At 42.9% G+C, this 22,202-nt stretch overlaps 1 protein-coding gene across 9 annotated transcripts in view; it reads left to right on the top strand.

The window, feature by feature from the left end:
* The first annotated feature begins 104 nt into the window (after nt 1-104).
* Nucleotides 105-22,202, top strand: part of GREB1 (growth regulating estrogen receptor binding 1) — a 175,708-nt gene continuing 153,610 nt past the window's right edge. For 8 of the 9 annotated variants that reach the window (XM_073336003.1, XM_073336002.1, XM_073335994.1 and 5 more), the window contains exon 1: nt 21,103-21,229. The gene's annotated coding sequence lies outside the window, so the exon portion shown is untranslated. Of the gene's footprint in view, nt 218-21,102; nt 21,230-22,202 lie in introns of those variants that run through there. The other variant, XM_073335996.1, reaches the window with a different exon arrangement.

Raw genomic sequence — 22,202 nt, 5'->3', positions numbered from 1 at the left:
GAGCGGGTGACAGGCTGCCCCGCCCCCTGGCTGCACAAACCCCGCCCCTTCCGGGCGCCGCTCGAGAGGGGCGGGCCGGCCGGCCGGCCTCGCCCGCCCGGCGGTGGAGACGGTGCCCTGCGGCCGGGGGACGTTACGCGTCCCGCTCCCGTCCTCTGCGCGGTACAGGGCTGGGCCGACGCCCTCGTGAATCTCGGGCCGTTTTCTTAGCTGAAGGGTGAGAGGAGGCAATGGAGGAAAACACCCGTAGCCCAAATCCCCGTCCCGCCCGGGCTAAACCCGGCGGGGTCCATCCCATGGGGGCGCCCTGCAGCCCGACTCCAGCGGTAGAAGCAATTGAAACCGGAGAGGGGTTCTCGAGGCCCCAGGAGCTGTGCTGTGCTCCTCCTCCCCCCCCATCTCACTAAACCTCTGGGCCTGGAGAAAGCCCCTTCCCAGGTGCCACCATTGCCCCTCTATGTGCGAGGCCAAATAAAACCCTTTTCTGTGGGGGCACCATCACCTTCCCTCAGATATTGCCCCCCCATGATTCAGCAGAAAGAGATCTGTGGGGGGATAGGTGGTCGCAGCTCTGACGGCTGAGGCCCAGGAGACTTCCTGTCCCTGGCAAGAGTCCGCAGGTGGTTTCCAGTATGGGTGGTAAGGAGCTCAGCAGGCTCAGAACCATGGAATCATACAAACGTAGGCCCGGAAGGGATCTCGGTAGGTCAGCTAGTCCAGTTCCCTGCACGGAGGCAGGACTAAGTGTTCTCTAGGCCAGTGGTGCCCAACCTTATTACGTAAGAGGGTCACATAAACGTAAGCACAACCTTGTGTGAGCCAAACAGATTCTAGATATTTTAATAAGATTTAAAGTCACATGTATTGATGTATATTTTAACTTCAGCTTGTTTCGTATGTATTTAAATAGGTTTTTTCCTATGTACAGTATTGTCTGTTTACACACTTGTGTAAAGTAAAGTGATGTAAAAGTGATGACAAAGTGCGAATGAATCAGCTGTTAGTATATTGTGTTGAAGTATATGAGCCTTATGAAATGCTCTCATGGGCTGTTCATGGCTTGCAAGCTGTAAGTTGGGCACCCCGATCTAGACCAACCTGGACAGATATTTGTCTAACCTGTTCTTAAAAACCACAAATGAGGGAGATTCTACAACCTCCCCAGGTAATTTTTTCCAGTGCTTAACTACCTTTACAGTTAGGAAGTTTTTCCTAATGTCTACTGTAAATCTCCCTGCTGTAATTTAAGCCCATTACTTCTTGACCTGTCCTCAATGGATAAGGAGCTCAATTTATCACCCTACTATTTATGACAACCTTTTATGCACTTGAAGATTATGTCCCTTCCCACAGTCTTCTCTTCTCCAGACCAAACAAACCTATTTTTTTCAATCTTTCCTTGTAGGTCAGGTTTTCTAGAACTTTAATAATTTTTGTTGCTCTCTTCTGGACTTTCTCCAATTGTCCACATTTTTTCTGAAGTGTGGTGTCCTGAACTGAACACAATACTCCAGCTGAGGCTGAGTAGAGTGGAAGAATTACTTCTTATGCATTCGCAAAAAGAAAAGGAGTACTTGTGGCACCTTAGAGACTAACCAATTTATTTGAGCATGAGCTTTCGTGAGCTACAGCTCACTTCATCAGATGTTTACCGTGGAAACTGCAGCAGACTTTATATACACACAGAAATCATGAAACAATACCTCCTCCCACCCCACTGTCCTGCTGGTAATAGCTTATCTAAAGTGATCAACAGGTGGGCCATTTCCAGCACAAATCCAGGTTTTCTCACCCTCCACCCCCCCACACAAATTCACTCTCCTGCTGGTGCTAGCCCATCCAAAGTGACAACTCTTTACATAATCAAGTCGGGCTATTTCCTGCATAGATCAAGGTTTTCTCACATCCCCCCCACCCCCATACACACACAAACTCACTCTCCTGCTGGTAATAGCTCATCTAAACTGACCATTCTCCAGGTTTAAATCCAAGTTAAACCAGAACATCTGGGGGGGGGGGGTAGGAAAAAACAAGAGGAAACAGGCTACCTTGCATAATGACTTAGCCACTCCCAGTCTCTATTTAAGCCTAAATTAATAGTATCCAATTTGCAAATGAATTCCAATTCAGCAGTTTCTCGCTGGAGTCTGGATTTGAAGTTTTTTTGTTTTAAGATAGCGACCTTCATGTCTGTGATTGCGTGACCAGAGAGATTGAAGTGTTCTCCGACTGGTTTATGAATGTTATAATTCTTGACATCTGATTTGTGTCCATTTATTCTTTTACGTAGAGACTGTCCAGTTTGACCAATGTACATGGCAGAGGGGCATTGCTGGCACATGATGGCATAGATCACATTGGTGGATGTGCAGGTGCGCATTATTAAGGATCTACAACCTATCCTAAAGGATGACCCAACACTCTCACAAGTCTTGGGAGACAGGCCAGTCCTTGCCTACAGACAGCCCCGCAACCTGAAGCAAATACTCACCAACAACCACATACCACACAACAGAACCACTAACCCAGGAACTTATCCTTGCAACAAAGCCCGTTGCCAATTGTGCCCACATATCTATTCAGGGGACACCATCACAGGGCCTAATAACATCAGCCACACTATCAGAGGCTCGTTCACCTGCACATCCACCAATGTGATCTATGCCATCATGTGCCAGCAATGCCCCTCTGCCATGTACATTGGTCAAACTGGACAGTCTCTACGTAAAAGAATAAATGGACACAAATCAGATGTCAAGAATTATAACATTCATAAACCAGTCGGAGAACACTTCAATCTCTCTGGTCACGCAATCACAGACATGAAGGTCGCTATCTTAAAACAAAAAAACTTCAAATCCAGACTCCAGCGAGAAACTGCTGAATTGGAATTCATTTGCAAATTGGATACTATTAATTTAGGCTTAAATAGAGACTGGGAGTGGCTAAGTCATTATGCAAGGTAGCCTGTTTCCTCTTGTTTTTTCCTACCCCCCCCCCCCCAGATGTTCTGGTTTAACTTGGATTTAAACCTGGAGAATGGTCAGTTTAGATGAGCTATTACCAGCAGGAGAGTGAGTTTGTGTGTGTATGGGGGTGGGGGGGATGTGAGAAAACCTTGATCTATGCAGGAAATAGCCCGACTTGATTATGTAAAGAGTTGTCACTTTGGATGGGCTAGCACCAGCAGGAGAGTGAATTTGTGTGGGGGGGTGGAGGGTGAGAAAACCTGGATTTGTGCTGGAAATGGCCCACCTGTTGATCACTTTAGATAAGCTATTACCAGCAGGACAGTGGGGTGGGAGGAGGTATTGTTTCATGATTTCTGTGTGTATATAAAGTCTGCTGCAGTTTCCACGGTAAACATCTGATGAAGTGAGCTGTAGCTCACGAAAGCTCATGCTCAAATAAATTGGTTAGTCTCTAAGGTGCCACAAGTACTCCTTTTCTTTTTGCGAATACAGACTAACACGGCTGTTCCTCTGAAACCTGTTCTTATGCATTGTTTACAACATTCACTCTAAGACATCCCAGAATGATATTTGCTTTTTTTTGCAACAGTGTTGGCCCATATTTGGTTTGTCATCTACTATCCTTTTCTGCAATACTCCCTCCTAGGCAGTCCTTTCCCATTTTGTATTTGTGCAGTTGAGCATTCCTTCCTAAGTGGAGTACTTTGCATTTGTCATTACTGAAAAGCCTCTCTCCCTGTTCCTGAGGTGTGAGTGGGAGGCCCTCCAACAACAGCAGCTTGTGCAGCCTGCCTGTACCTTCCCCACCTACTACAAGAGCTCCTGCCTTTCCTCCCAATCATTTCCCCTCTCATAGCTCCTTTCTCCCATCCCGTTCATCTGACTACTACCATGGGCACTAGCCTGTTTGCACATCTCTTTGCTTTAGCAGGGCCCTCAAAAGGAAAAGTTCAGAGTCACTTCCTGCAATCGAAATGTAAAGTCAAAATATGCCTACTAACTTTTAAATGATGTATAGCTAAAATGCTTATTCATCAGTTAAAATCATTCTGTTCATACTAACTATTTCTGTTGATTGTCACCGCAAGCTTTAAGATAAGGCCACTGATAGGTAATTTGTGGTTGGGTTTCTCTGCACCTCTGAAGTTTCTTCCCTGTATTGGGTCCTGTATGCATTGTGGATAAAATTCATGTTTCTTTCTTTGTGCTGGTATTGTACATAAGTCAGTTTCATCCTGTGTTGTGGTTTGTTTTTTGAACTGCAATGGGCTATAACGGAATATAGCATGAAGGATCAAGTGCTGTTGTTGGGCATGAAGGCCATTCCTCATATTTGATATGCCTTGCCATTCAGGTCAAATAACACTGTTAGACTGATATTTTATTCATTCTTAGTTGTGTTCCGTATCTCTGTAGGAAAGTTAGATGTTCCCTCACAGGAACCTCTGGCACCACTACTTGCTGTACCAGATCTCCTGGTAGATGGTGGCATTTTCTGCATAGCAACCTATTGTTTAGTGTTATACTCTTCAGAGTTTAGATAAAGCTGGTGACCCCTCTCAAGGTACATGGAATTGAGCTAGGCTGTTTTTATGTCCTAATCAATTTACAGCAGTATCATACAAAAGTTCACTGTGAGGCAGCTCTTTCAAGGCCTGATTTTCATGTTACAGCAGATGTGCAAATTTAAGTGTTGGTCATTTGAGGATGCTGACATTGTAGATGCTTGTCTGTGCTCCACATGGCTGCTTCAGACAATTGTGCAGCTGCAGGAGGCTCTCAAGTCCTGGTACACCAGCCCATCAAGGACAGTTTGAAGTATTAGTGACATTTGCTACCTAGATTCATTACTGTGTGGTGCAGTGTGTCACCATAGAATCATAGAATCATAGAATATCAGGGTTGGAAGGGACCCCAGAAGGTCATCTAGTCCAACCCCCTGCTCAAAGCAGGACCAATTCCCAGTTAAATCATCCCAGTCAGGGCTTTGTCAAGCCTGACCTTAAAAACCTCTAAGGAAGGAGATTCTACCACCTCCCTAGGTAACGCATTCCAGTGTTTCACCACCCTCTTAGTGAAAAAGTTTTTCCTAATATCCAATCTAAACCTCCCCCACTGCAACTTGAGACCATTACTCCTCGTTCTGTCATCTGCTACCATTGAGAAGAGTCTAGAGCCATCCTCTTTGGAACCCCCTTTCAGGTTGTTGAAAGCAGCTATCAAATCCCCCCTCATTCTTCTCTTCTGCAGGCTAAACAATCCCAGCTCCCTCAGCCTCTCCTCATAACTCATGTGTTCCAGTCCCCTAATCATTTTTGTTGCCCTTCGCTGGACTCTCTCCAATTTATCCACATCCTTCTTGAAGTGTGGGGCCCAAAACTGGACACAGTACTCCAGATGAGGCCTCACCAATGTCGAATAGAGGGGAACGATCACGTCCCTCGATCTGCTCGCTATGCCCCTACTTATACATCCCAAAATGCCATTGGCCTTCTTGGCAACAAGGGCACACTGCTGACTCATATCCAGCTTCTCGTCCACTGTCACCCCTAGGTCCTTTTCTGCAGAACTGCTGCCTAGCCATTCGGTCCCTAGTCTGTAGCTGTGCATTGGGTTCTTCCGTCCTAAGTGCAGGACCCTGCACTTATCCTTATTGAACCTCATCAGATTCCTTTTGGCCCAATCTTCCAATTGGTCTAGGTCCTTCTGTATCCTATCCCTCCCCTCCAGCGTATCTACCACTCCTCCCAGTTTAGTATCATCCGCAAGTGGGTCACAGCTGAGAATACCAAATTCAGGACAGTCGGCTGAGAAACAGGGCAAATATACCCCAGACTGGTGCCTATTCTATCGTTCGATTTTACCAACCAGTAACACAAGTGAACATCTGTATTACCAAACTAGTTAACAAGAAGTCATAAATGCAGTCTCTTTAGGCATTCCAGCCCCTAGCTCACCACACAGACAACTGGACTTTATAATTAGGAGATTACTGAAAACTAGATCAATCATATGTAAAGTTCTTCCAAACCCAAAGGACCAGCCATTTCACCAGATCACTATATAATTCAGATCTTACCCAAAAAAAATCACACTTGGAGCCAATCCTTTAGTAACTAAAGATTTAATAATATAAAAAGAAAAAAGTTATTGAATGGTTAAAAGACCATATACATTACAGTTGATTTTCAGAGATTGCAGGTAAGGATCGTAACAGCGATGTAAATCTGCTAGCTTGTAAAAGTGCCTCTCTGGATTGCTCAGACTGGTTGTGGGGTCATTCAGTCCCTTTGTTCAAAGCTTCCTTATTAGAAATGCAGTCCACAGATGTGAAGCAGATGATGAAGACAAAGAAGTGATGTCACAGTCTCCCCTTATACCTTCAGCCCAGGTGCATGGAAGGACTCTTAGGTCCCATATCCTCTTCATGTGTCCTTACATGCCATGATGAGTCACTGGGCCTGAGTGCTTTGTGAAACATCTCCTGGCTGTGCACCAGGAAAAGCTCATTGGATGTATTTATTATCTTCGATGGCCCATCAACTCATGGCTGTCTACTCCTGATGTAAATCTGTTTGGTGGTATCACCCAGGAACACAAAACACCTGTTTGAGATACAAATACATAGCTAATTTTCATAACTTCAGATACAAAGATGATGATGCATATAAATAGGATCATCATACTTAGCAAATCATAACTAAGGCTATGAGTTAGTCACAGAGGTCATGGCAGTCATGGATTCTGTGACTTTACCAGACCTCCGTGACTTCTTTGGCTTCAGCTGTCAGCGGCTGAAGCCAGGGCTGGAGGCGGGACAGTGCACCCCTGTCCCACAGCTGGGGCTGGAACCAGACCATGTGTCCTTGCCCTGCAGCTTGTGGCGGGGGCTGCAGCGGGGCCCTGTGCCCCTGCTCCGCAGCTTCCAAGGGCTGTGCCCCCCGGCTGCGGCCAGGGCTGTGCACCTGTGGCTAGGGTTGGAGTCAGGACTGTGTGCCCTTTGCCCTGCAGCTGTGGCCAGTTCCAGAGTGGGAGCTGTGCTCACCCCCAGGGCGGGGGTGGAGGTGAGGGGGCTCGACCTGTAAGTCCACCTCATGGGATCCCAGCTGTCATTCCTCCCCCACATCTAGCCCTGAACCCCAAGTTATTTTTAGTGAAAGTCACAGACCAGTCATAGGCTCCCGTGAATTTTTGTTTATTGCCCAGACCTGTCTGTGACTTTTACTAAAAATAACCATGACAAAATCTTAACCTTAATTATAACTTTTCTGTTGATACTTAGTGCAATTGTGCCATAATGATGATACATTAGCGATTGTAATGGTAGTGATACATTAGTGATTATACATTAGTGTATAGCTGGTGTCATAAATATAAAGGGAAGGGTAAACCCCTTTGAAATCCCTCCTGGCCAGGGGAAAGCTCCTCTCACCTGTAAAGGGTTAAGAAGCTAAAGGTAACCTCGCTGGCACCTGACCAAAATGACCAATGAGGAGACAAGATACTTTCAAAAGCTGGGAGGAGGGAGAGAAACAAAGGGTCTCTGTCTGTCTGTATGCTGCTCTTGCCAGGGACAGAACAGGAATGGAGTCTTAGAACTTTTAGTAAGTAATCTAGCTAGGTATGTGTTAGATTATGATTTCTTTAAATGGCTGAGAAAAGAATTGTGCTGAATAGAATAACTATTTCTGTCTGTGTATCTTTTTTGTAACTTAAGGTTTTGCCTAGAGGGGTTCTCTATGTTTTTGAATCTAATTACCCTGTAAGATATCTACCATCCTGATTTTACAGGGGGGATTTCTTTATTTCTATTTACTTCTATTTTTTATTAAAAGTCTTCTTGTAAAAAACTGAATGCTTTTTCATTGTTCTCAGATCCAAGGGTTTGGGTCTGTGGTCACCTATGCAAATTGGTGAGGCTTTTTATCCAACATTTCCCAGGAAAGGGGGGGTGCAAGTGTTGGGAGGATTGTTCATTGTTCTTAAGATCCAAGGGTCTGGGTCTGTAGTCACCTAGGCAAATTGGTCAGGCTTTTTACCAAACCTTGTCCAGGAAGTGGGGTGCAGGGTTTTGCGAAGTATTTTGGGGGGAAAGACGCGTCCAAACAGCTCTTCCCCAGTAACCAGTATTAGTTTGGTGGTGGTAGCAGCCAGTCCAAGGACAACGGGGGGAATATTTTGTACCTTGGGGAAGTTTTGACCTAAGCTGGTAAAGATAAGCTTAGGAGGTTTTTTCATGCAGGTCCCCACATCTGTACCCTAGAGTTCAGAGTGGGGGAGGAACTTTGACAGCTGGTTATCATGCCTTCTATACAGCATCACACAGTGCATGAGCTGCTTTAGGCTGATCGAGCTATGTGGTGATACCCTTATTCCCTAGCATTCTTCAGTTAGCTCCCTGTCTGCCACAACTTAGCTAGGGAACACCAAAAGATACTTTTTTCCTTTAACACCAAAACCTCTATCCTCTCCTCCTTTAAATACCTCCGTAAACATGCTTGCACACTCCTGCCAGAATGGGACTGACACTCTCCAACTGGGGTAGATGGCTGGGGCACACTAAATGTTGGGGCATTATAGGTGAATGCCCAATAGAAGGGCTTTGCATGTTTGTTTGTTTGTTTGTTTTAAAAATAGAGCTGAGATACTGAGGGGACACCATTAGATTGACTGGCAGGCAGACATTCATAATTTCATAGGTTATCATCTAGTCTAACCTGAATGACACAGGCCGTAGGACTACCCTGAGTTAGAGACTTAGAGTTAGAAGGGACACCAACGGTCATTTAGTCTACCCCCTGCCAAGATACAGGATTTGTTGTGTCTAAACCATCCAAGAAAGATGGCTATCCAGCCTCGTTTTGAAAATCTCCAGTGAAGAAGTTTCCACAACTTCCTGAGGCAGTCTGTTCCATTGTCCTATTCTTCGTACAGTTTTTCCTGAGATTTAATGTAAATCTGCTATGCTGTAGTTTGAACTCATTGCCTCTTGTCCTGCCCTTTGTGGCAAAAGAGAACAACTTTGTTGTCTGAACTAGAGCATTTCTTTTAGAAAAATATCCAATCTTGATTTTAAAATTTCCAATGATGGAGAACCGACAACAACCCTTGGAAAGTTGTTCCTATGGCTAATTATGGTTAATTACCCTCACAGTTTAAAATGTGTGCCTTATTTCTACTCTGAATTTGTCTAGCTTCAGCTTCCGGCTATTGAATCCTGTCATATCTTTGTCTCATAGACTGATGAGCTGTCTTATCAAATTTCTGTTCCCCATGTAGATACTTACATGTCACCCCTTAACCTTCTCTTTGTTAAGCTAAAGAGATTGAACTCCTTGAGTCCATCACTATGAGGCTTGTTTTCCAATTCTTTAATCGTGCTCATGACTGTTCTCTGAACCTCTCCAATTTTTCAAGATCCTTCTTGTTTTGTGGACACCAGAATTGGACAGAGGATTGCACCAGTAGTGGTTGCACAAGAACCAAATACAGAGATAATATAACCTCCTACTCCTATTTAAGGTTTCAGAGTAGCAGCCGTGTTAGTCTGTATTCGCAAAAAGAAAAGGAGTACTTGTGGCACCTTAGAAACTAAATTGGTTAGTCTCTAAGGTGCCACAAGTACTCCTTTTCAAGATTCCCCAGTTTATACATCCAAACATAGCATTAGCCCTTTGGGCCACAGCATCACACCGAGAGCTCATGTTCAGCTGATTATCCACCAGGAACCCCGAAGTCTTTTTCAGAATCACCAGGAAAGAGTCTCCTGTCCTGTAAGTATGGCCTACATTCATTGTTCCTAGATGTATGACTTTACATTTGGAAGTATTTAAACGTTTTTTATTTGCTTGTGCCAGGTTCACTAAGAGATTGCCCTGTATCAGTGACCTGTCCTCTTTATTATTTGCCACTTTCCCAGTCTTTGGGTCATCTGCAAACTTCATCAACTATGATTTTATGTTTTCTTCCAGGTCATTGATAAAGGCATTAAATTGCATAGGACCAAGTACTGACTCCTGTGAGGCCCCCGCTAGAAAACACCCCTACTCAGTGATGATTCCCTGTTAAAAGTTACATTTTGAGATTTACCAGTTAGCAAGTTTTTAATCCATTCAGTGTGTGCCATGTTGATTTTATAGCATTCCAGTTTCTTAATCAAAATGTCATGTGATACCAAGTCAAATGCCTTACAGAAATCAAAATATATTTGTGATGAGGTGTAGTAGGCATTTGCTGCTTCCTGCTGTCTTGGCACACCCTACCTAAAGGTGGTATCCTTTTGGGGGAAAAAGCAGTGAGTTTAGTCTTCCAAGAGCTACCTAGAAAGATCACCCAGGATCAGCTGTGGGCAGAGCCAAGAAGAATTGATCTTCCAGCTGCTAGAAGGGCTAGAAGCAAGCAGAAACCAATCAGGCTCAAGCAGGCAAGGTAACAAGGGCTGGCTGCTTCTTCCAGGATCATGTTTAGGTAAAGCTGGGACAGGGGAGGAATGATTTCCCCGTCTTAATCCAGGAAATCTGGCCTGGTCAGGGGCTTAACTCTGACACATCTTTTGGTTGAACTAGCAAAGGAATGTTAGGGATTTTAAAGCCCAGGTGGCCATCTTGAGTTAAATGTTACCTTAATTTTTCAGCAATAAATTAAGTTTACTTAATGAGATGGTCCTTTGACTCAGAGGAGCCTGTGATAATATTACATCTACTTTTGTACCTTTATCAACCAAACTTGTAATCCCATCAGAAAAAGGTATCAGGACAAATACATTCTACAGCTTCTAAAAGTACCCCAAAACCCTGGCAATACCAGCCATTTGTCCTAAAGCGAGTGGTTTGCTTATATACTTTGAGTCCTTGACTCTCTCCACCAGGGGGCAGTCATTCCATTTAAAAAGTATGATCTGTTAGAATAAATGTATTTTAAAGCAGTAATTTCATCCAATGTTCTTTAAAGGAAATATATCAAAATTAAAATATATTGTACCCAAACTCCCCTCACTTGTATAACTTGTGTGCTTTTAGATTATCAAAACAAATCTTACGTTTTACTATGTTCTATGTTTACTGTTGGATTAGATTCCATGCTTCTCTTAGTTTGGACAATGAAATTAACCTGTTTTGTATAATGTTGTTTTCACTATTGGTTCTAATGCAGTAGTACAATGCTGCAGTGCTTAGGTTGCATGTACTACAGGAGAATGTTTACATTTAAAATGGCTGTATTAACATGTTAAAAGAACTATATTAAAAGCTGTTATGCTGATGTGTTATACTGTTTTAGATTCTTACTAGCATTTATTAGCCATCTAAACCTAAATGTTGGTCTTAAATCACTTGGTCTTCCTTTAAATGCCATTTATTTATTTTACTTATTTGCATTCCAGTAGTTCCATGAGGCCACAATCAAGATCAAAGCCCCATTAAACTCAGAATTGTACAAATATAAGACATTTTGTAGCTAATACGGTCTTCTATTTTATGGCCTTGATCCTGCAACTAGATCCTTGCAGATGAACACTTGTGCCATTGTGGGCTCCGGGTCAGTGCAAAGTTCTGCCTGCAAGGACATGAAAGCAGAATCTGAGCCAATAAAAGTATAGAAGACATTAGCTACAAAATATCTTATAGGAGCTAAAAAATATATTTTTTCAATTGTATGTGCCTAGTCCTGTGAGGTTCTGAGCCTCCCTCAACTCCCATTCAAGGTTTTCAGTACCTCAGTTTGGGCCCAACAACATTAGTATTTAGAAATGTAACACCATTGTGCAACTTTTTCACACTTAATAAGTAATGAATTTGTGTCCTGTATGGCTGTGATGCTCTGCTGAAAGCCACATCATCACTGGAGAAATTTGATACTGCACAGTCACACTGTTCAAGAAACTATGCACTTTCTATGTCCTTGATTTTGTTCTTATTAAATTATGTGCTGAGTTTTAGGACAAGTCATAGTACTAAGAGGGCTCTCTAATAGGAGCAGATTCTGGTAAATTATTTGTAGATTTGAATGATACTTTTAATACAGTTTCTTTTTCGAGCAGTAAAAATTTGTTATATTATTTAGTGCAATATTACCAAGTCCAAGTATTACTTTTTTTGATAAAATAAATGAACCAAATCCTGCAGCCCTTATGCAGCCTTTACTCAGACAAATCTTCTGTTGATGTCACTGGGAATATTGCTTAAGTGAGGCGTGCTGGATTTGACTCTATATATGTAACTCCAAAAAATCAGACTCCAGGCAGTGAGGCTCGGGTTTTGGCTTTGTCCCTGGGTCTCAGCAAGTCTAACGCCAGCCCTGGCAACCCCAACCCACAGTTTGAGACCTGCAGGTCTAGTTGCATGTGGAAGTGAAGCTGCCCTTAATAAAAGTTTGCTGCCACCTCCCACTGTTTTCAGTGAGATTGAAGCCAGGTCAACAGGCAAAGTGGCTGCCATTCTATGGTTCAGGAGGCTAGATGGGACAGTGAGGAGCAGCAGGGACATTGTGAAAAATGGATAGAGAAAGTGAGGGGGAGCAGGAGGCAGAGGTGTTGTAGGAGGATGGGGTGTGGGAGGGAGGTGCAGAGGACAGTGATGGGGCTTTTTGGGGTGGGAGATGGAGGGGATAGAATGGCAGCTCCCTCAGCCAGTAATGGGTAAGGGGAGCCTTCTCTGAGCAGCCAGGGGAAGGTAGTGTTACTAACTCTTTCAAATTGATGGCACGTCATGGGATTTGGCATCTGCAGGAGAAGTTCCTCTGATACTGCAATTTTCAAAGTGGGCGGAGCTCGTGTGAGAGCCTCAGGGCTAAGGAAATAGACCTGCTCTGACTCTGAGCCCTGCCTTCAATATATGGTCCAGCAGAGAGGGTCCTGAGGCAGTAGGGGGAGGATCTGGGGTAAAGCTACTGTTGTCTCCAGGGCCCCGAACGTAGCAGCAATGTTTTCCTCCTCCAGCTGCCTTGGGATTTCTCCACTGGGGATCCAGGCAGAAGACAAAGTGAACTCAGAGTGGAAGTTGGGAAGGTGGTGCTGCTGGGTCCAGGGAAAGGGAGAAGCCCTCAGGGGCACCAGAAGGTGGGGAGGGGGTGTAATCAGGGAGGTGCTCCTGATAGGTCCAGGCAAGGGGAGAATCTTAAGGGAAGAAAGTTGGTGGGAAGGAAGGGGAGTCAAACAGTAATAGGAAATGAATGGCAGTTCCCGTCTTAGGGAGTGAGGAGAGGTAAATGCCAGAGAGAGGCATGCATTGTGTGCATTAAAGGTTGACTTTTCAACCTGAAATTGTCACACAGACATTGGCAGAGGCGCAGAGGGGAGTTAAAAAGTAAAGAGACTGATTAAAAACAATGTTTTGATTATTTTAAAATGTCATGATTTTGGGGGGATCTGACTCATTTTTGATATTGTGAGGTGGTCCAACTTATCATTTTTGATCTCTAGAAGTTAGCAAAACGGATCCTTTTACTGTGCTCAAACATTATATGTGATCAACATTGATCGTCTGTGACCACTCCAAGTTCTTTCTTTCATTCATTATATCCTTAGGTTCCTGGAAAGAGAGTAAAGACTTTTAAATACTGAGAAATCTTGGAGCTGACATGGTACCACCGGTTGGGCACTTACAATCTGCAACAGATTCATCCCACATAAGGCTATTAATATCAGCTGTTAAAGTCTCTAACAGGTTCCCTTGATATTGTCACCAGGAGAGCTATAGCTGTCTATACGGTCAAATGTAGTAATTTTCACCATAGCAGGGAATGTTCAAAGAGATCATGCAGCATCTAGACATAATAAACTGGACAAAGTTTTTGTGAATACTAGCATTTCTATTCAAGATAGTCATTTCTTTCCTCTGATGGCTGGGACAGTCACATGTTTTAAATGGGTGGACATGTGGTTTCTTGTATGGTACATATAGTAATAATGAGTAGTGGTTAGGTTTCATAGACTGTGTATTCCCTGAGACTTCAGTATCTAGTGACTTCTAATATTTAGGATACCAGCGGTTACTTAACTTCAGCTCACCTAGAGCCTGATTCAGCGTCCACTGACATCAGCAAGAGCCTGTCTACTGGCAGGCCCCCTAAAGGAACATTCAAAACAGTTGTTTACTCATTTTGGAATACAGACTTCAGATGTTTGTCATTTTCAGCACATATTTAAATAACCTGATCTTTGCTCTCTCATCATTTTGTTCTGCCAAAATTTCTCTATTTTTGGAAGACACTCAATCATCTTCATTTTTCCACTGTGAAGGATTTGTTGACTAATGTTTCCCACTGCAATCATAGAATTGTAGGTTTGGAAGGGACCTAGAGAGGTCATCTAGTCCAGTTTCCTACACTCATGGCAGGACTAAGTATTATCTGGACCATCCCTAACAGGTATTTGTCTAACCTGCTCTTAAAAATCTCCAATGATGCTGTAGCGAGGCGATGACTCACCGCTGCAGCGCCTCCTGCTGGTCGTCCCAGAAATTAGCTCTTTCCAGCCTTTGGAGCACCCTCTCCAGGCCAGTGTCCCTCCTGCACCCCAGTGCCCTTTACCCTGGGGTTCTACCCCCCAGGGAAACCCCCAACCCTCTAAACCCACTTTGCCTCAGTGGCTACTGCCAGTCATCATCTAACCCCCGCTCACTGGGGCAGACTGCAATGTAATGGACACTCATCATTGGCAAGGTTAGGTTAGGGTTAGGACCAGCTGCCTCTGCCTATTCCCAGGCTGCCCCTCTGCAGCCCCAGTACCTTTCTGGGCTTTTACCAAGGCCTGCAGTCTAGGGGTTTACCAGGCCTGTGCTGTGCTGTGCTCACTCCAGGGCTAGAGTGAGACTCCTCTTTTCCTGGCCTCCAGCCCTCTTATAAGGGCCAGCTGGGCCCTGATTGAGCTGGCCACAGCTGTGGCTGGTACTCCAATCAGCCTAGCTTGGCTGTTTTAACTCCTTTTCCCCAGCCGCAGCCCTCTGCAGGGCTGCTTTAACCCCTTCAGGGCCGAAGCGGGTCTTTAACCCCTTCAGGGCCGCTACAGATACAGATTGCACAACCTCCCTAGGCAATTTATTCCAGTGCTTAACTACGAAAAACTTCTTAACTGTCAGGGTAATGTCCAACCTAAATTACCCTTGCTGCAATTTAAGCCCATTGCTTGTTCTATCCTTAGAGGTTGAGGAGAACAGTTTTTCTTCCTCCTCCTTGTAACAATCTTTTATGTACTTGAAAACTGTGATCATATCCCCTCTCAGTCTTCTCTTCTCCAGACTAAACAAACCCAATTTTTTCAATCTTCCCTCATAGGTCATGTTTTCTAGACTTTTAATAATTTTTGTTGCTCTTCTCTGGACTTTCTCCAATTTGTCCACATCTTTCCTGAAATGTGGCGCCTAGAACTGGACACAATACTCCAGTAGAGTCCATATCAGTGCGGAGTAAAGTGGAAGAATTACTTCTCGTGTCTTGCTTACATCACTCCTGCTTACACATCTGAGAATGATGTTTGCTTTCTTTGCAACAGTGTTACACTGTTGACTCATATTTAGCTTGCGATCCACTATGATCCCCAGATTCCTTTCTGCAGTACTCCTTCCTAGGCAGTTATTTCCCATTTTTAAGTATGCAATTGATTGTTCCTTCCTAAGTGTAGTACTTTGCATTTGTCCTTATTGAATTTCATCCTGTTTACTTCAGACCATTTCTCCAGTTTGTCCAGATCATTTTGAATTTTAATCCTATCTTCCGAAGCACTTGCAAACCCTCCCAGCTTGGTATCGTCTGCAAACTTTACAAGTGTACTCTCTATGCCATTATCAAAACCATTGATGAAGATATCGAACAGAACCAGAACTGATCCCAGCGGGACCCACTTGATATTCCCTTCCAGCTTGATTGTGAACCACTGATAACGATTCTCTGAGAACGGTTTTCCACGTAGTTATGCAGCCAGCTTATGGTAGCTCCATCTAGGTTGTATTTCCCTAGTTTGTTTATGAGAAGGTCATGTGAGACGGTATCAAAACCCTTACTAAAGCCAAGATATACAACATCTACTGCTTCCCCCCTACCCTCAAGGCTTGTTATCCTATCAAAGAAAGCTATTAGGTTTGACATGATTTGTTCTTGATAAATACATGCTGACTGTTACTTATCACCTTATTATCTTCTAGGTATTTGTAAATTGCTTAATTATTTGCTCCATTATCTTTCTGGGTACTGAAGTTAAGATGACTGGTCTGTAATTCCCCGGATTGTCCTTATTTCCCTTTTTTTAGATTGGCACTATATTTTCCCTTTTCTAGTCCTCTGGAATCTCTCCAGTCTTCAATGACTTTCCAAAGATAATTGCTAATGGCTCAGGTATCTCCTCAGTCACTTCCTTGAGTATTCTAGGATGTATTTCATCAGGCACTGGTGACTTGAAGACATATAACTTGTCTAAGTAATTTTTAACTTGTTCTTTCCCTATTTTAGCCTCTGATCCTACCTCATTTTTACTGGCATTCACTATGTTAGACGTTCAGCCGCTACTAACCTTTTTGGTTAAAACTGAAACAAAAAACACATCTAGCACTTCTGCTATTTCCACATTTTCTGTTATTGTTTTTCCCTCCTCGCTGAGTAAAAGGTCTACCCTGTCCTTGGTCTTCCTCTTGCTCCTAATGTATTTGTATATGTTTTTTCTTGTTACCTTTTATGTCTCTAGCTAGTTTAATCTCATTTTGTACATTGGCCTTTCTAATTAAAACATACTTATTTTATTTGTTTATATTCATCCTTTGTAATTTGACCTAGTTTCCACTTTCTGTAGGACTCTCTTTTTGTGTTTCAGATCATTGAAGATTTCCTGGGTAAGCCAGAGTGGTTTCTTGCCACATTTCCTATCTTTCCTACACACTGGAATAGTTTGCTCTTGTACCCTTAATAATGTGTCTCTGAAAAACCGCCAACTCTTTTGAACAGTTTTCCCCTTTAGACTTGCTTCCCAGGGGATCTTACCTACCAGCTCCCTGATTTTGCTGAAGTCTGCCTTCTTACTGTGCTATTTTCCCTCCTACCATTCCTTTGAATTATGAACTCTACCACTTCATGATCACTTTCACCTAAGCTGCCTTCTACTTTCAAATTCTCAACCAGTTCCTCCCTATTTGTCAAAATCAAATGTAGAACAGCCTCTCTCCTAGTAGTTTTCTCCACCTTCTGAAATAAAAAATTGTCTCCAATACATTCCAATAACTTGTTGGATAATCTGTGCCCTGCTGTGTTGTTTTCCCAACAGATGTCTGGGTAGTTGAGTCCTCCATCATCAAGTCCTGTGGTTTGGATGATTTTGTTAGTTGTTTAAAAAAAGCCTCAGCTACTTCTTCCTGCAATCTGTTGATTATATAAATTTATACTACTTCAACCCATGTTTGTAATCTGAATGATATATAGTTCTCTAACTGGTTTATTAAGAGGATTAGGAAATTAAAGGCAATCCCATAAAACTGCAAAACAGATGAAAGGCATTTGGGCTGATTGTTCACTATCAATAATGGAAAATACTGATTCATATAAGAATAGATTAAAAAAAGGCAAGATTTCCCTGTTACTCCAACATTTGAAGCACATGAAAAAATATACATGAACTTTTAGAAAAAAACTGCCCTATCTCTGGGATAGGGCAGGATAGGACTGTGAAGTAGGGAGGCTTTAGACTTGATAAATTATCCTATTCTAACGCTGATGTCTTAGCTGTGTTGCTCAGGTTCCCTGCTGGTGCTGGAGCTGTCAAGGCTAATTGTTCATACAGATGATGATTCATTTGGATTGGCTCAGAATTTCATGGCTGCCATGACAACCAGGGGGCTGTCTTAGGTGGCTGCAAACTCCACTCATAAGCCTGGCACACTTTAGTTCTACTGCTTGAGTTGGGAATGGAAATTACCCCTTCGTCATAGGGTGACCATTGTCATTGTCAGTTTGGGTTTGGGATGTACTTATTCTGATGGGATTTGGAACCCATCTTGATGATCTGACATTGGAAGTTGACAGATCCAACAGGCTTTCAGACAGCCTTGAGGTAAAGTATTATTCATCCCGCTGACAAATCTGTTGATGGTTTGATAGGACTTTTTAATGATCTTTTGTCTTCTACTTTTGATTTGGTGCCCCTCTAAACGTCATATCTATTTGCTATATCCTTGCAAGTCAATATGGTTTACAAATGACCTACAAACAGGTGTTTGCATGGGACTTTTGAAGCCAGCATTGCAAGATATTTACGTGCCAGATATGCTAAACATTCATATGCCCCTTCATGCTTTGGCCACCATTCCAGAGGATATGCTTCCATGTTGATGACGCTCGTTAAAAAAAAATGCATTAATTAAATTTGTGACTGAACTCCTTGGGGGAGAATTATATGACTCTGGTTCTGTTTTACCACATTCTGCCATATATTTCATGTTATAGTAGTCTCGGATGATGACTCAGCACATGTTCATTTTAAGAACACTTTCAAGGCAGATTTGACAAAACACAAAGAAGGTACCAATGTGAGATTTCTAAAGATAGCTACAGCACTTGATTCAAGATTTAAGAATCTGAAGTGCCTTCCAAAATCTGAGAGGGACGAGGTATGGAGCATGCTTTCAAAAGTCTTAAAAGAGCAACACTCCGATGTGGAAATTACAAAACCCAAGATAGCAAAAAAGAAAATCACCCTTCTCCTGGTGGCATCTCACTCAGATGATCTAAATGAACATGTGGTGTTCCGCAGTACTTTGGATTGTTATCAAGCAGAACCCATCATGTCCTCTGGAATGGTGGTTGAAGCATCAAGGGACATATGAATCTTTAGCGCATCTGGCATGTAAATATCTTGCGACGCCAGCTACAACAGTGCCATGAGAACACCTGTTCTCACTTTCAGGTGACACTGTGAACAAGAAGAGGGTAGCATTATCTCCTGCAAATGTAAACAAACTTGTTTGTTTGAGTGATCGGCTGAACAAGAAATAGTACTGAGTGGACTTGTAGGTTCTAAAGTTTTACATTATTTTATTTTTGAATGCAGTTATTTTTTGTACATAATTCTATATTTGTAAGTTCAGCTTTCATGGTAAAGAGATTGCACCACAGTACTTGTATTAAGTGAATTGAAAAATACTATTTATTTTGGTTTTTTTACAGTGCAAATATTTGTAATAAAAATAAATATAAAGTGAGCATTGTACACTTTGTATTCTGTGTTATAATTGAAATCAATATATTTGAAACTGTAGAAAACATCCAAAAATATTTAAATAAATGGTATTCTTCTATTGTTTAACACTGCGATTAATCATGATTAATTTTTTTAATTGCTTGACAGTCCTAATATTAGTGATGTATCCTTCAGGAGGACAGGATACCAGAGGCTTGTAAAGAAGCTACTGCAAGGCCACAGCTGAAGAAACCAACCCTTGAGGCTATCAGATTAGTTACTCGATATCCAGTCTCCCATTTCTGGGGGAAATCATTGAGACAGCTATGATAGGGCAACTGTGGCCATTTCTTCAACTCTGATTTCCTTGACTTTAGTCAATCAGGTTATAGGCCTCAGTATAGAGTAAAAAGTACACTGTTTGTATTAGTTGATGATCTGTTGCCAGCACTGAATGAAGATAAAGAGTTCATGCTGATTTTTTTTTTAAATCTGTCAACAAATTTATGATCTATTTGATAGACTTTATAGACTTGCTCAGAGAGGTGGATGTTGCTATGGCAGGGTGGATGGACTCTCTCTAGAGCGACTCTGGTGTATATTTCTGTGAGGACCCAGAAGGTAGCTGTGAACAATTTTCTCTGCCCCAAGGGCTGTCTTCTGCAGTATGCCATAGAGAGCTCTTCTGTTCAACATGTATATGAGGCCAATGAGAGAGTTATTCAGGAAACATGAGATATCTTCAGTAGTCTGATGACGCATAACTCTACATCTTCATCATGTCTGACTGGAGCAAAGCAGTGAAGGAAATAACCCAATGTTTTTATCCAGATTTTTTTGTAAACCTCACACTGGTCACTTGAAGTAGCTGCCACACATTGAAACTGGGGAAAATGACAACAGGCTGAGAGAGCACATATTCAATGTAGGGACAAGAAATTAGAGGACTTATTACTGCGTTTTCTGGACCTTAAAGCTAGTGCTGAGTGTCAGTAAGAGGACTGTGAATAACTTGTTTCAGAGTAACAGTCGTGTTAGTCTGTATTCGCAAAAAGAAAAGGAGTACTTGTGGCACTTTAGAGATGAACACATTTATTTGAGCATAAGCTTTCGTGAGCTAGAGCTCACTTCATCGGATGCTGTAGCTCACGAAAGCTTATGCTCAAATAAATTTGTTAGTCTCTAAAGTGTCACAAGTACTCCTTTTCTTTTTGTGAATAACTTATGATCTTTAGGAGAAAAAATGAATAACAGGTTTTTAATCTTAGGGAGTTGTTTGCATCCTCAGTTTATATTGGTTTAGATTTTCAAGTCTATCTTTGCAATGAAAAAGGTTAGTAACTTTTTTCAAAAATGGCAAAGGTAAACATACAGCATAAATAATATACAAATTGGATTTGTGTGAAACTAGACGTCCACAGCTCTCGCTCTAAATAGATACCATTTGTATAGAAGTTTGAAAATAATTTCCAAGTGACAAGTTTTGTCTAGTGTGAATGGGATAGATCGCTCTCTCTCTCTCTCTTTCTCTCTCTCTCTCTCTCTCTCACACACACACACACACACACACACACACACACACACACACACACACACACAAATCAGGTCAGAACAAAGGCTGCCAGTTCTTCAGAAGATTTTCTCAAGTCTCTGTTTTCTCTTGCACACCTTCTCCCCCTCATAATTCTTTGCTTCCTGCAGCTGCTAAAATTGCCCAGATCCTAAATCTAAATAAGGCAGGACGAGTTGGGAAGATACCATATGCAGTGGGAAGCAGGGGTGAGGATGCAAGGCACTGGGGAGGGAAGGGGGCTGGCTTGTGCTCTTGAGCCCCAGGGTAGCTGATGGTGAGAGATGGCTTGTTGAGTTGGAGTGCATACAGAGCTTGAGTTTGTGGATGGGAAGGAGGGGGCAGCAGCAGGAGGAGGAGGAGGCTGAGACTGGGAGGGGAGGGGAGGGAAGGGGGGGAGAGAGCAGCATCTCTATCTTTCTCTCCAGTCTACGTTGCTAACAGCAAGGAGAGGCTCAGACTTCCCTAATATCCATCATCCCCTGCTCCCAACGTGGTCACAGAACAGGCAGAGCAACAAAGAAGGTCTCAGAGGTAAGGTCCCCTTCAACTTGCAAATCTTGTACAGTCTGCTCAACAGAAGGGAAAGCAGCAGTAGCAGCACAGGGAAGAGACTAACAGCACCTAGGAATAAGGGTGCAGGGGAGAGTAGCTGGGAGCTCCCTAACAAGAGGAGTGAGGAAGTGTGGGCAGCAGTAACAGAGTAAAGGGGGAGAGGGATTCAGGTAATAAATTAGCAGGAGCTGGGAATATCCAGGATTGAGGACCTTGTCCCAGCCCCCCAAATAGGAGGAGGAGAGATGGTGGGGACAGTTGCACTGTTAGGGCAAATGCTATCTCACCTGAAATACAAGGGACAAATTCGTAAAGCAGGAACCTGAGCTATTGTCAGCTTCTTTGTAGACGGGGCTTGGATGAAGGCAGTGGAAATAAGAGTACCTACATATGGGAGACCTTGTTCCCATTTCCCTTATGCTCTGCCTTGCTTTTTGTTTTGCTTTTTTTCTGGGTGTAAGGCTAAGCTCTTCAGGCAGAGACCATCACTTGTTTGGTGTTTGTACAGAACCTATCACATTGTGGACACTGCTGGAAGCAAGTAATAATAATGTAGGAGTTTGTACAGAAATGTCCTGAATCCTATCAGGAACTAGGCAGTTGCAAGGGAGTCCAGCATTGTTTTGTGTCTTATGAATAAGGTTATTTGGGGATTTTATTTCCATTTTCATTATGAAACACTGCAGTCAGAATAAAAAGGTAGTGAATCTGGAATCTTTGTGCCCCTTGATAGTTCCTCTGCCCCCTCCTCACTCCAAGGTTTTAGGGGAAGGTTGACCAACAAGTGGCCTCATTTTGTAACCCAGGAATGGGAGAAATGTGGCAATTAAAAGGTGGCATAACTGTAGTAGGTTGACTTAGATGCGAGTCTAGGATGATGGAGTCATCACTTTCCCTTGTCTTGCGAAACCTTGGGAGGGTGGTACTGATTCTGATTTCACTTACAGCAATG

Source organism: Lepidochelys kempii, chromosome 3 (assembly GCF_965140265.1).
Source record: "Lepidochelys kempii isolate rLepKem1 chromosome 3, rLepKem1.hap2, whole genome shotgun sequence".
NCBI classification, from domain to species: Eukaryota; Metazoa; Chordata; order Testudines; family Cheloniidae; genus Lepidochelys; species Lepidochelys kempii.
Note: the sequence above shows the minus strand (reverse complement) of the source record. Positions and strands in the feature narration are given on the sequence as shown.